We start from the raw sequence: 14,479 nt of genomic DNA, 5'->3' as shown, positions 1-14,479 counted from the left end.
ATGGACGAATTTTGTAACACAAGACAGGGAAATTGCAGTAGTAAGAACGAGTTTTTCGTGTGCCAAGCACGTATTGCGTGCTGAGCATAATAGACTTACAGCAAATTTAGATAAAACTTGGGTTTCACAAAACCTTTCGAACAAATATTTTGCTCGATTTCAGTAAAAATATAGGCTGCAAAATAACTACAATTACTTTCGCGTTGCGTATATTGGCGGTTTGAGTGATGGATGCAATGGCGAAGGATATGCATTAGCAGCCAGTAAAATATTTTCGGGAAGTAGGGAATATTCTCGGTCATATTAAAGCGAGCCGTCCGAACAAAATTCTGGGCGACGGCCTACAACGACTCGCTCGCTGCTGCGCACGGAATATCGCAGAAGTAATTTGCCTTTGTACGTGATACGATAAAATAATGATATCTGAAATGTTACCAAAAATAATTTTGTAGTTTTCTTAACAACTTTCTCGCGGGAAGTTTCTTCGCAGTCCTATAGAACGAAAATTCATCAGCGACTACATTTTTCTCTAGGCTGTAGGCACAGTTTCACACCTCTTATAACAATTTATTTTTTATCTCAGAATAATTTTATGTTTCCGAAAAAAAGACACAGCATATGCATCTGTAAGCATTGAGGATGTTCATATTTTTTCAGTCCAATTACATTAGTGATTCTGTTACTACCACAGGTTGAAGTAAAAAGTTATTTTCCTTCCAAATTTCTTGTAACGTTAGTTTTAATTTTTTTCGTAGTAGCTAGCGAGAATTTCCGTTGGAAAGTACTCCATCATATTCTAGACTAAAAATAGAGTTACCCAATACTTTTTTTTAAATTTTTACTAACGTTTGAAATTATCACTATAAAAAAAAACTAGCAGTGCTGTAAGATGGCGAGATGACCTTGAAGCCCTATTTTCTTGCTGGCCGCTATAGCATGGAATTCGACTTGAACTTCCTGCTGAAACTCAGTTCCACCTCCCCCTCACAGTTGACATCTGTGGATACAACTGAACGATTAGCTGCCATAAGAGAGGCTGGTGTAGTACCAATGCATTCTCATACTGCCCGACTGGCAGCATTCTTACGTTAGAACCCAGGTCGATCATATAGCAATGGATAGCTCCATTGTCCCTTACATACTTGGCCAGAAACAGCATGTAAAGATTACAAAGATGTTGCAGAGCAGGCTGACCTGAGAATTAACAGTTAAGAAAAATTCGATGCATTGCATCGTTTCCGAGTTAATTAGCACTGAAGTTAACCATTCAGGTTCTTGCATGCAGGATCTCAAGCAACCTACCAAAGACAGTGTCGTCAAACATGTTCTTCATTTGGTTTCCTAAAACCGAAAAGGAGAGTAACACAAAAAATGGATATGGGATGGAAGTAAGGATCAAACTTGAAGCAAATGTTGAACAGTCTCCCACTCTATCTTCCATGCTATGAGAACTACCGACACTAATTGCATCCAATGGGCCTCTTGAATTTGTACGCACAATGGGCTGATTGGCTAACTTCAATGCTAATTAACTCGGGAACAGTGCACCATATAGAATTTTTTAAAACTTTTGTTTCTCAGCAGAATCTACCCTACAACATTCTCGCTAGCTCTACAGGCTAAATGTGAGCATCCTGTATAGCCAGCGTGATAATTTGAGGAAGCACGATCGATTGTCTGCATGAATCAGATGTCACTACTAACTGTGCCAATATTGAACATTCTGCTTTTACCTGTTAGGTTGACACCCTTGCGCAATATCGCGGCCTGCTGTACCAACTACAGGCCGCTGAAGGTGTTTGGGTAGACACATGGGGATGCGAATCGGGTGACCCAATTACCAAAACGAAAAAATTTCCTTGGCATTTTAACCCTTCTAGTAACACGATATTTACAGTCAGTTCCACAAGAAAGTGCACGCCATAATTTTAAATGTAACATCCGCTGCGACTTCTCTGGTAGTAGTCTCAAATCTGAAATCAATGCACTTTTGCACAGTGTATAGATAAAGAGTGTGAGAGTTGAATGTTTTGTTTTGTCGGTTGCAGTTTAAAATGATGCAAAAGATCTGAGGCGACACGAGGCAGTTTTCCAGGTACATCATCGAGAGGGATCAAAGCTTTCATACGGAGCAGCTGCTAAATTCCTTAGACAGTCAAAGACATTCATTGCAAAGTGGGTCAAACGATATTTAGGGGTTGGTAATGTGGGTGATTTACCGGAGAGAGGGCTAACATGCCACGCTATAATCAGTAATGGCGGTGATTCGATTAACTGTTAAGAAATTGTGCAATCAGTAATAACATGTATTTTCATGTAAACATGTATTTATAATAGTCTCCTTTCTTTCATACAAATAACGCCGTACACTTTCTTATGGAAGTGACTTTATGTCTCACTGGGTACCACTGGGGCCATGTCCGCCCCCGGTAGTTGAATAGTCAGCGTGACGGATTGTCAATCCTCTGGGCCCGGGATCGATTCCCGGCTGAGTCGGGGAATTTTCTCCACCCAGGGACTGGGTGTTATGCTGTCCTCATCATCATCCTATCATCCTCATCGACTGCAGGTCGCCGAAGTGGCGTCATATTGAAAGACCGGCACCCGGCGAACGGAATGTACGACGTAGGGCCCTAGCCATAAGATTAAATAAACAAATAAACTGGGGTCGTATAGGCCATAAGTGATTCTCACTGGATATATTGGCAGTACTTTGATGAACTAAAATAAAAACATATATTACAGTTGTTCAGTTTAATTGCGATCGCATTTATCTCAGTGGTATTCTTTACAAAAAAATGAATAAATGTTAATAATTTGTAAATACAGTGGTGGGAAAAAATCTGCAACACGAAAAAGGAATTGTGTAACATAAACGAAAGTTGGCAGCAATGTTTCTACATCTGAAAGATGATGTCTGTTCGAAGTTCGCGCTACTCGCATGTGAGTGACGCTAGTAGCGGCACTGTGAGGATTGCAAATCAGGTTTCCTTTAACACACCCCGTAAGGGACGTGAGGTTTAGTTACCTTTGACAATGGATATAGTGAGTTGACGCTAGTCAAGAATGCATTTAAGAGGAGGTTTACCACCTTTGGCACGAAAAAAGCATGTTCTTTGAGAATTTTTTTCTCGGGATGTGTTATAAATATCAATGTCACATTTGGTAAAAATGTTTATTGATATCTCCTTTACAAACTGGAATTTTTTTACCGGAAATAGCGAAGATCAAAGGCGGAAGTGCCGTCGGAACGAAACAAAATTTCGATGTAGACCTCCACGCGCGGTACGTCACAGGTCAGCCAGCTCGTCTGAAATCAAAATTGAGTTAACGTTGGCGAAGTATATAAGATTCTTTAGCAGTTGTACCTCGCTTAAGTTATTTGGACCATAGGAAACAAAATGGCGGCCATTTGAAAGAAAATAGGGTTCTTTTTTAATCGAGTTTTCGACTTCGTTGGCCAAGTAAAAATATTTATAGTTGATGGATCGGAATAAAAGTGGTACAACTCCTAGACAATTTAGTTAGCGTCGTCGGAAACAGAGAATCATGGCAATCGGTTCAGTAGATTTGAAGTTACCATACCGTGCGATGAAAAAAGTCATTTCGAGAAAAACGCGTTTGAAGTTTTGACTACATATAAATGCTATATTGTGCTATATTCCGGGTCCATAAACTAGTCCTTCCCCTTCCTCATACAGGGCGTTCTGCTCGATCTGGGCCATCCTGCGCTGCTCCAGAGCCTCTCGTACGGCCGGTGACAAGCGGTTTTCGGCCGCTTGAATCCGGTGGTTGTTCGAATGCTTTGCGAACTGCATCGAATAGAGTTCCTGGGTGACGTCCATCGTTGTCATGGTCTTCAGAATTGCTGAATACCTGAATACCCTTCGATGAAGCTGCTCACTGCCAGGAAAGTCGCAATCTCCACAGTCTTCGCACCAGAATGCAAATGCTTGGGGGCTAACTTCGAAACACACGCGTTCAAACTTTCATTTGAATTTTGTGTGTTTCCTCACAACTACCGCTACAAAATAACTCGTCCTCCGAAAGAAAAAAACTGGTGCGTCAAAAAGGCCGGTTTCAGGCAGGCGCATTTTTTTGTTCAACAGCGATTAACAAACATTTCCGTTCCGTATTCAGTAAAACCGTTTCAGGGATGGATTATAAACACTTTTATGGATCCAAAAATGCAATTTAAAAAAATCGATTTTTTTGAACCAAAAACTAGTAAACCTCCCCTTACGGCGAGAAAGACGCCATTTTCAACACCTCACTGAGTTTGAACGAGGTCTTGTAATAGGGCTACTAGAAGCTGGATATTCCTTCTACGATACTACAGAAAGACTTGGCAAGAAAGGAGCCACTATATAAGATTGCTGGCAGCAGTTGTCATCATAATGTACGGTCGCAACAAGACAAGGCTCCAGATGGCCACGTGACACTACGAGTGGGAAGACGATAGCGTTCGGCATATGGCTCTGGCTTATTGTACGGTATCTAGAGCCGCCATCTGAGCAGCAGTTGGCACTACAGTGACACAACGAACTTTTACAAATGATCAATTTCAGCTCTCAGCCAGACGCCTTATAGCATGCATTTCACTGACCCAAACCACCGCCATTTGCGACTTCTGTTGCGTCAAGCGAGAGCTCATTGGAGGGCTGGAGGGCACGGTGGAGGTCAGTTGTGTCTTATGATGAAAGTTAGTTTCGCCTCGGTGCTGTGTCTTGGTTAGAGGGAGGCCAGTTGAGGACCTGCAACCAACCTGTCTGCGCGCTAGACACAGCGGGCCTATACGTGCAGTGAAAAATCATAAATAAATTACAATGTGCTGTAAATATAAAAATAGGCGAAATATCACTCTATGCAATGGACGCAGTGGAAGAAATTCGAAAAAAAGCTTTCGAAACAAGCAAGAGAGATATGATTTTCTAATGTGCCTAAGGTTTCATATTGTCCCCACTGATACTAGCAGGTATGAACTTCTAAGATGTTTGCTAACGTTTATTTGCTGTTCCTTCCCATTAGCGGTTGTGTCCCCCTAGCTGAGGTAGTTCGTTACCTGTGTCATTACCGAAGTGATTGCTTGATCTATAATCAAGTACGCTTTGTCCGCTACTGCACGTGCAGAGTTGATATCGCGTCTCTCGCGTGCTTCAATCGATGTTTTCACGGGCAATGGTAGCTGTCTCAACCATACGTGACTTACGTCAGGCTAGATATTGCCTCTTGTCCAACAGTGTTCCTCAGGAGATACCAAAACTCCTACGGCTTTCTTTCGCATATATGCACACTCTGTAATATCTGTTGCATGCCTTGACAGCGATTTGCACCTTCGGCTGACTAGCATTTCTCTCAAATGGAGATATTGTTGCTGTGAGGGTAGCTCCAAAATAATATCCGAAATCATTGCTAATGCATATCTGCTGCATATCTAAACGGTTGTCTGCTACAGCAAACTTCATGCTGTGACTGGTGGCATACTTTTCTATAAGTGCCAAAACCAATTTTGCGGACTCGGCTTTTTGCAGAAACTGAGGAATCTGTACTTTAATTCGTGTATGAGAAACAGCGTTAGACTAGTCGAGTAAACTGTCGTGTTTTTAGCCCGTCCCGCCGTTTGCCAGCACAGCTCCATGTTTTCATGTTTTATCGTGTTCCGATTTTAGACTGAAAGTTGTTTATTGGCCTTTGTAGATCATCTTGCAGATTTAACTGCTGCATAGTTGTCTGTATCCATTCAGTGCTTTGATGCGACGTCTCTGGCTTTTATTTGCTCGTTTTTTGGGACCTCTGCCTTCTTTAGTATTCCAGAGGTCACCAATTAGTAGTCGCTTTCCGTTTTTCGATAATACCGCTTCAGTGAGTCAGCAGTATTCGATTTACCTATTTTATTTTTCTCAGTTATGTAAATGAGACTTGACAAATACTAGAGTAAACAAGGAACTGTTACACATGAAAAGAGAGAATAAACATAACAGCGACAAAATATGTTTGCTAGCCAAAGAACAAATAAAATACTAGCCGGCCGGGGTGGCCGAGCGATTATAGGTGCTACAGTCTGAAGCCGCGCGACCGCTACGGTCGCAGGCTCGAATCCGGCCTCGGGCATGGATGTGTGTGATGTCCTTAGGTTAGTTAGGTTTAAGTAGTTGTAAGTTCTAGGGGACTGATGACCTCTGAAGTTAAGTCCCATAGTGCTCAGAGCCATTTGAACCATTTTATTTGAACAAATAAAATACTCTTTGCATCTCTTCCGTAGTCGACGTTTCTCACGTAAAATTTTCAACCACTTCCTAATAGCACTGTCGTCTATGCACACGTATCTATATGTTCGCTGGGAGCTAAGATTAATTTCAGCAGCAGATTCTTGATCTTTAAGAAAAAATTCGATGGCAGCACCCTGTCCAGACAAATAATGCATGACGATTCCTTCGTAAATAAAGTCTTTAGAGTATGATAACACAGTCTTCTTCATTACATTGTTGGAACTACAATTGAAACGGAGGATTGCTCACAATTTTCACTATGATCCTCGTTTTGTATTCAGGTCAGATTTGCAGTTGCTGCCTTAACACCAAGTTTTCCCTTCATTGCCCAGTACTTCTACATCATAATGATGATAAGCATTTGATTTTCGTAAGATGGGCGTCTTGTACTGATTATGAGTATGTTGTATATGGTTGAAATCCAATTAGCTCCTCTCTGATATTGTTTTATGCTGAGCAAAAAGTAGATTCAGATTACCTGTGACGGTGAACCCTACATATATTTTTACTGTTAGGCTGGCCATGCCTCCAAGGAATGCCTTATCTAACAAAAGTTGGTATTGTCGACTTGGATTATGTTTCATCAACGGACAGGTTGGCCAATTCTAGACTGTGACATAGATGAACCATGGCCTTGTTGATCGCATCCTTAAGTGTTTCAATAAGTCCTGGACACTATTGCACACCTGAACCCAGAGTACGGCTCTAAAACGCTCTATTATGCTTTTTGATCATTCACTTCGCGGGTTCGTTTCGAGACGCCCTATCCTGAAAGTGCACTCATATGGTGAGTATTTGGTCCAGTGAAAATCGACTACAAATTTCCACTTAGCAGCATCTGAGAAACAGGCAAGTCAACAGAGAAGAATGGCGCAAATTATTGCTGAATTATACCATATCTCAGTAGCAATTAGGTTAGATATGGCTCTTCGAGAGTTAAAATGGGAACTCCACAGCATATTTTGCGAGGTTAAGTCCACCACAATGAGGAATGGTTCACAGAGTGAACAATAAAAGCACCGACTGCGCACTCAATCACATGGTGGAAGGTATAGCCAGCATTCTGCAATGGTAACATGGGAGAAAAATCAGGGGCTTAAACCGAATACAAAAAAGTCACAAGTAATCATAGTATCCCCTGAGAAATTAATAATTTCAGAAAACTACCTCCTATTCTGCTCGACGATATTTCAATACCATATCAGAAAACAGTGAAGAATTTGGGTGTAACGTTGGATGAGCATAATAGCTGGGCAGATAATAGCGTCACTATGTGCAGGAAGATTTCCGCTTTTCTCGATACCATCCAAACTTTCGGGACATGCTTCCACAGGATTTGAAACGTTAACTTGTGCAACCACTCGTCCTCCTGAACCTTCACTGTTGCAATGTAATTCAGCGTGGAACGAAGGGCGGCGGTCTAAATCGTAGTTCACAAATGTTGAAATCTAACCCTCTTGAAAATCCTATTTCATGTATTTTTGAATAGCCAACGTTGGATGAAGGGAAACAAACTATTGTTTATTAAACAAAGGAATTACAGACGTTGTCTATGAACAGTTATTGATTGAAAGCGACGGGGGAAGCTGAAAATTTGTGCCAAATTGGTGCCACACTGGGATTCGAACCCGGGCCTCCTACTTACTGGCAGATGCTCTGACCACTGAGCGATCCTGACACAATAGACATTGCAACTGCACGGACTACGCTAGCATGCCTCCCTTCAAATCCAAATTATCAACTGATCCATACATTACAAATGTAATGCATCTTGCCCATGATCCTCATTACTCACGGCACTTTGCCGATTCTCGTAATAATTCGAGCCTGGTGCGCTTTTTCACTGAAGAGACCATTAGCCGTCTCACCTTATATATTCAGGCCTGCGAATATACTACGCAAATATAAATGCAGATTACAAACTGAATAAGAATGAAGAACAGTACTAATAAGTTAATTTACAGTAATCATTTGATGAAGAGCAACAGTAGCATCCACTGTCACATACCTAAAATAGAATTATGTGACGTATACCGAAATGAATTTCTACTGTATACATTGTACAAATATACTATTTAATTAAATATTCCATGATTAAAAACCGGTCAGTTACATGATACACTAAGCTGCAAAACCCTGATGCATTCTACCAATGTACAAAAATAGCTGTAGAAAATGATAGATGTATGAAAGAAACTACAAGAGGGTGAGTAGCATATGTGAATGCATCTATATAACTCGTATAGCTATAAAACAAACATCAAACGTGAACTTCTATCTAATTCCTGTAAATGTCAGAAACTAATAATGTACATCCACATAAAGCATAGTACCTGTAGCTCATATGATAAGTTATAACTAATTTCAACAAACTTCATATGTATCCAATGTAGTACCAAAGAACTAGATGCAGATGAAAAACTGTGTTATACCTAATAACTGGCCCTGTCCGGTCAATGTGGCCAATAACCACAAAACACAAAATTATATATATACAACCTATCCATGTGCCCTATATCTAATATGGTAAAATATGGCCTGGATATGCGGAGACAATACTTAAATCATAAAACAAAATATAGAATACCTGCATGGAACTAACCTACACTACTGGGTAATGTCGCAAAAAGATGTAATGGTGTAAGACAACCACTTACTCTAACCTCTGTAAAGTCATGTGCAAAACCAGTTTATAATATAATGTCGACAATATCACATTCATTAAGGTTGAAAGGCTAAAGAAAGGATGAACAGACGAAGGTGGTTACCCTCTACAAAATGTGCTCAGCAGAAGGCACACCCAGACCGTCTACGTCTGATGGTAGTAGTCTGCGAGGATGCAGTACAACGTAAAGGATATCACAACAGTATAAATCCAAGAGGTAACAGAAAAATATTTGAACAGTAACCCTCATGAAAAGTTATCCATGTGTGTTGGATACAAATAAAATATCGCATTCTCCCCAACCGCATATATATAATTCACTAATGGGTTCTATCTAGGCAAAGCGGACAATATTTAATTAAAGATTTTATAAATGAATAGTACATTTGTACAATATATAACAAGGAAACGAAATTCTGCATGGTATACTATTCAGAATGTTTCAGTAAGTGCGTGCAAAAATTTAACAGGAGATAGGGGATGCTCCATTGAACAATTTGAGGTAGGGAACCTGGAGTTGGAGAAGCCAGCTTAAGGAGATAACAGGAGTAAAATCACATTACTGCGTACTTGTTTATTTACGTTAGTTGCAGTTAACTGCAAATACCATCATAGACACAATGAACGTACCATTTGTACTGTTCCTCAAAAATGTGCTGAAACTGACGGCCATCAATCTCAATGTAAATATGACATCGGCGAACAAGATTTTGACCCACCCTGACAGATACCCCTAGTGTGTTTCGATTCGCATCACAGGCAGCTACAATTCTGGCAACTAATTCCATCTCCGTATCCACTGGGGTCTTATATACGAATTCCTTCAGATATCTCCATAGGAAATAATCAGAGGGATTCAGGTCAAGTGACCTCACAGGCCGTGGAACAGGACCTCCACTTCCAATCCAGCGACCAGGAAATATAGCATTGAGGCAGATATCCACACTGTAGTGTAGCGGTGCACCGTCATGTTGTAGCCACATTCTCTCACGAACAGCCAAGGGTACGTTCTCCAACAACTCAGGTAGAGCTTGTAACGTGTGCGTGGGGCACACGATACTGATTAAAGCCTGTACTATGGTAAGTTAACGGGCTTCACCTTATGAGAAAGTATATTTGTATAGATATTGACCGCGTGTGTCTGAATGGAGGCAAATCAGACTTACACCCACTCTGTAATAACAATGATACGTCAAGTAAGTCCGAAATGCAACTACACGTCAGGACGGACAAGAAACAACACAGAAGATGCTACCAATTTGCTAATACTACGGTCGCCAGCCTAATTAGGCATTAACTGAGTTTCTTCCCTGTACAAGTTGGCAGATATTCGTGCAACGCAACAAGTAGTAACACTGCATAATATAGTAGAATTTTAGAACCAGAAAATCTATTGAACTGATAATTTCACTTTCTGTACTGATATGGATTAACCATAAATACATAACACTACACTATAATGTTTACTACAAAACTTCGTACTGTCTATTGATCTGATTAAAATCGGGCTTAGGTGACCCTAGAAATAGCACTTTCGAATCACACACACAATGTCAATTTTGATAAAGGTAAAACACTGATAAATTTTGACCTTTATATTGACTTTAACTTTGCTGGTCAAATCAGTTTAGAACACTTCAGAATTCAAATGAATAAAAAGGGGGGTTGCTTTGAAACTGTTATGATCACTGTATTAAAAAAAATTAATTACAGACCCCATTATGCGCTCAAGATTTCCAATATATGAGTTACTACTCTTTTTATCTTATTTCCTGCTTATTTAAATACCTTTATATCTGTCTCAAAATAATTAAACTTCATTTCTAAATCAATATTAAAGTGATCTTCCAACTTTGTCAGACCTTCGTTATTCATTTACTGGTTCATTAACAACACAGTTCTTTAAACATCATTCTAACATAGCTAGGTCTGTAGGTAATTATTATTAGCACAAACTTTAATTATTCATCTCGGGACACTCGGATTGCACAACATTTGGAAAGGACCCTATCTATGTTAGTTGTGAGGATAATTAAATTATAGGAAAGTTCTGGTAAAATTTAAGTTGTTATTGAACAGTATGGAACAAAAATAACACTGGTCCATACGAATACAGTACTAAAAGTTTCAACCTGTTTGTATCGATGCGGCGGTTGGCGGGCGGCGAGATGGCGAGGCACAGAGCACACATACAACCACAGCTATGGCTCTTGATGTATCGTCACTTTATTTCTTCATAGCGTCACAATACTTTTCCATTTAGTGCCTATGGAATTTTGCCATGCTGTATAGGCGTTCGAACGGCATACCCGAGGCTCAATGAAACTACGTCTTCCAGGAGAGCCTCCTCACTCCAGAACGTGTTGCTCAGACCAATGCCAAACTCCGTTGTGCCGTGAGCCCGTTGTGCCGTGCAGCGCCCGTGCGCATTTTCCCGCGCTCGCCTGCCATTCACCTTTTACCCCTCCCTTACAGACAGGGTATTCACCCGAGGTTTTACATTCTACATATTCTAACACATTGCCTACGTATGGACCAGACGCACAATTACAATTTGAAACATCTTACAACAGTTTCAACATTTGTTACATTTCAATTCTGTTACAATATTGTTTGACATTTGACATAAACATTAATATTCACATTGAAAATTGTTTACAGTTTTCTTAACACAATGGCATGAAACAAGAAAGAAATGAAATCAGTACACCGATTACACTAATTTATCGAAAAATCAGAAGGAAAAAATTACTTATATGTACAATAGTACAGCGTTGTTGTTGTTACACATGTCCCTGTTTCCAGTAAATTTCACTAAGTGCAAATTTGATGGGAACACTAAACTTTATATTTATACAGTGGTTCTGAATCTTTGAGTGAATGTACCATCATAAAATTTTGTATCACTAAACTTCCTTTCTCTCACATTATACAGGTCTATACTTTTTAATATATCGAGAACATTTACCTATCATTTACTTAAGTGCCTTTGGCACAGCCCAACCTCTTATCACAACATGATTTAAATAGCAAATTACTTATTATTAAATTTCTCAGAAAAATAGATTCAAAAGCTGAAACACAAACACTTGACTACAAAGCATATACAAATACTTATATACACTATAAAACTATTTGTTGCTGCTTGCATTGAATGGCAGTCTATTTCCTTATTTACTAATAAACACACAATATTATTTAGAAAAATTCCTACATATATTTGCTGCCTATTATTCATATTTGGGCAGTCCATTTCGCATCATTTTATCACATCTCCTGTACCACACTTACAATTCTCCTTTGACTATTTATCTGCCCTCTTTGATTTTTGGCAGTCCTTTATATTATGACTCATTTGCTGCCCACTTTGGTTTTTGGCAGTCCCATCTTTTATTTGGCTTGCAGCATTTGCTTTTTCTTTTCAGCCCTTTTTTTCCATACACCTTTACATTTATAGTACATTTGGTAATCTGAGACTTACATAAGTACATTAGTACACTGATATTGGAATACATACATTTACAGATATTTGTTACGTTTGGAATAAAATAGTTTCAGCATAAGGTACAGCACATTTACTGCAGATTGCTTTCTGATTGTACTTAGGTCACTCACTCCTAGGAACATACAGTTTCAGGTCCACAACGTTTTTTACACCTAAAGGTCTCTTGGATTTTGGGTAGATCAGGTAGTAAGCATTATCATGTGGAATGTTCTGTATTATATACGGTCCATTATGAATATATTTAAATTTGGAAATTTCATGGTTCAGTTCACTAGATTTTTCGTGGGTTTTTAAAAGAACAGAATCCCCAATTTTAAATTTTGAAACTTTCAGATTTTTATCGTGTCTTTTAGATCTAGATTCAGCTTTCTGTCTTGCCCTTTTTTTGACTAATTCTTTCTTTTGACTCATCCCCAAGCTTGTACAAGGCGGAAACTCTAGTTTTTCCTCAATTAAACTTTTACTTCTGCTGCCTAACAAAATTTCTTCCGGTGGGAACCCAGTAGTTTCATGATGTAAGGTGTTCATGACCTTCTCAAAGTCCAATGTAAATCTGCCCCAGGCTCTAAATCATGCCCCTTCCTTCTTCTTCTTCTTCTTCTTTTTTTTTTTTTTTTACTCAAGTTTAACGAAAAATCAGATGGAAAAAATATTATTTATATGTACAATAGTACAACGTCGTTGTTGTTACAAGCTCATTACACGAGCGTCTAGTACAGGTGGCCGTCGAGACGGCCACGTAGAAGATGTGGCTCGATGACATTATCGCATACAATGCCAGCCCAGATATTCACAACAAAACATGCTTGACGGTTAGACTCTACTACAGCGTGACGATTTCCCTCATTCCAGACATGGCTATCCCAACTATTCGAAATACCATCACGATCAAATGAGGCTTCGTCAGTAAACAACAGGATGTCGAGGAAATCTGGTCGATCAATCCATTGTTGGAGCACCACGGACACAATGCGGCCCTTAGTGCAATGTCAGTCACAAGGATTTCATGGACTCGTTGTGAGTGACATGAGTGTAATTGTTCGTGGAGTATTCGTCACACGCTAGTTAAGAGCTGGGCAAATCGTCTCGCAGATGCCGGCAAGGCCCGCCCACGGCTCTCCCCCACTCTGCCAGCCGCCAGTGCCCCCACCATCTATTCGCCTAGCCACGCACGTCACTGCACAGCGCGGAGCCACTCGGTCCCTCTACTTCCTGTCGTTTCTATTGTCTGTGTACACATCGCATTTGGTGTTTGTGCTAAAACAGAACTGGTGGGTGGAAAATGACTGAGGAGGAGTTAAAATTGATGAAACGAAAGTCCTTTGAACCCATACTCGTTAATGCACGATGGGAAAAAGAGTACTTTTTTGTTGGAACGCAAAGCGGACCTAAGAGTTTGATTTGCAATGCAGCATTGTCTTCACTGAAGAAGTACTGTGTGAAGTGGCATTATCAACTGCTTCATGAGAAGGATATAGTCGGTTTGAATGATGAAGAAAGAAAAGCCAAACGCATCGAACTGAAGCAGAAGAATGAGAAAGACGTGTGTATACCTGTAGATAATTATGACATTGATTCACATTATTGCTGTTATTAATAATAAGTTATGTGCACTTTCTGTCACTTTTACTTTCTCCTGTACATATTTACAGGACGAAAACCTCATCATCCACAACGATGCAGCGATAACAGCAAGCTATCACGTAGCTCTTAAAATAGCTAAAACAGCACGGCCCTTCGGCGATGGAGAATTTGTGAAAGAATGTTTTGTTGCTGTCGCGACAATTTCGTGCCCAGCAAGTCCTCCTGTTTTTGAAACCGCTTCTCTTTCACGGAGAACGGTTTGCAGGTGCATTGAAAAAATGGCGCACGTTGTGGAAGCTCAATTGAGAAACAAAGATAAAAGATTTGGTTTTCTTTTCATTAGCATTGGACGAAAGAACTGACGTATGTGACTTTGCTCAACTTGCAGTATTTTTTCGAGGAGTTGGTTCTCAGTTTAATGTGATTGAGGAACTCCTCGATTTAGTGTCAATGCGT

Source organism: Schistocerca cancellata, chromosome 4 (genome assembly GCF_023864275.1).
Source record: "Schistocerca cancellata isolate TAMUIC-IGC-003103 chromosome 4, iqSchCanc2.1, whole genome shotgun sequence".
Lineage (NCBI taxonomy): Eukaryota > Metazoa > Arthropoda > Insecta > Orthoptera > Acrididae > Schistocerca > Schistocerca cancellata.
The sequence above is the reverse complement of the archived record's forward strand: the minus strand, read 5'-3'. Positions refer to the sequence as shown.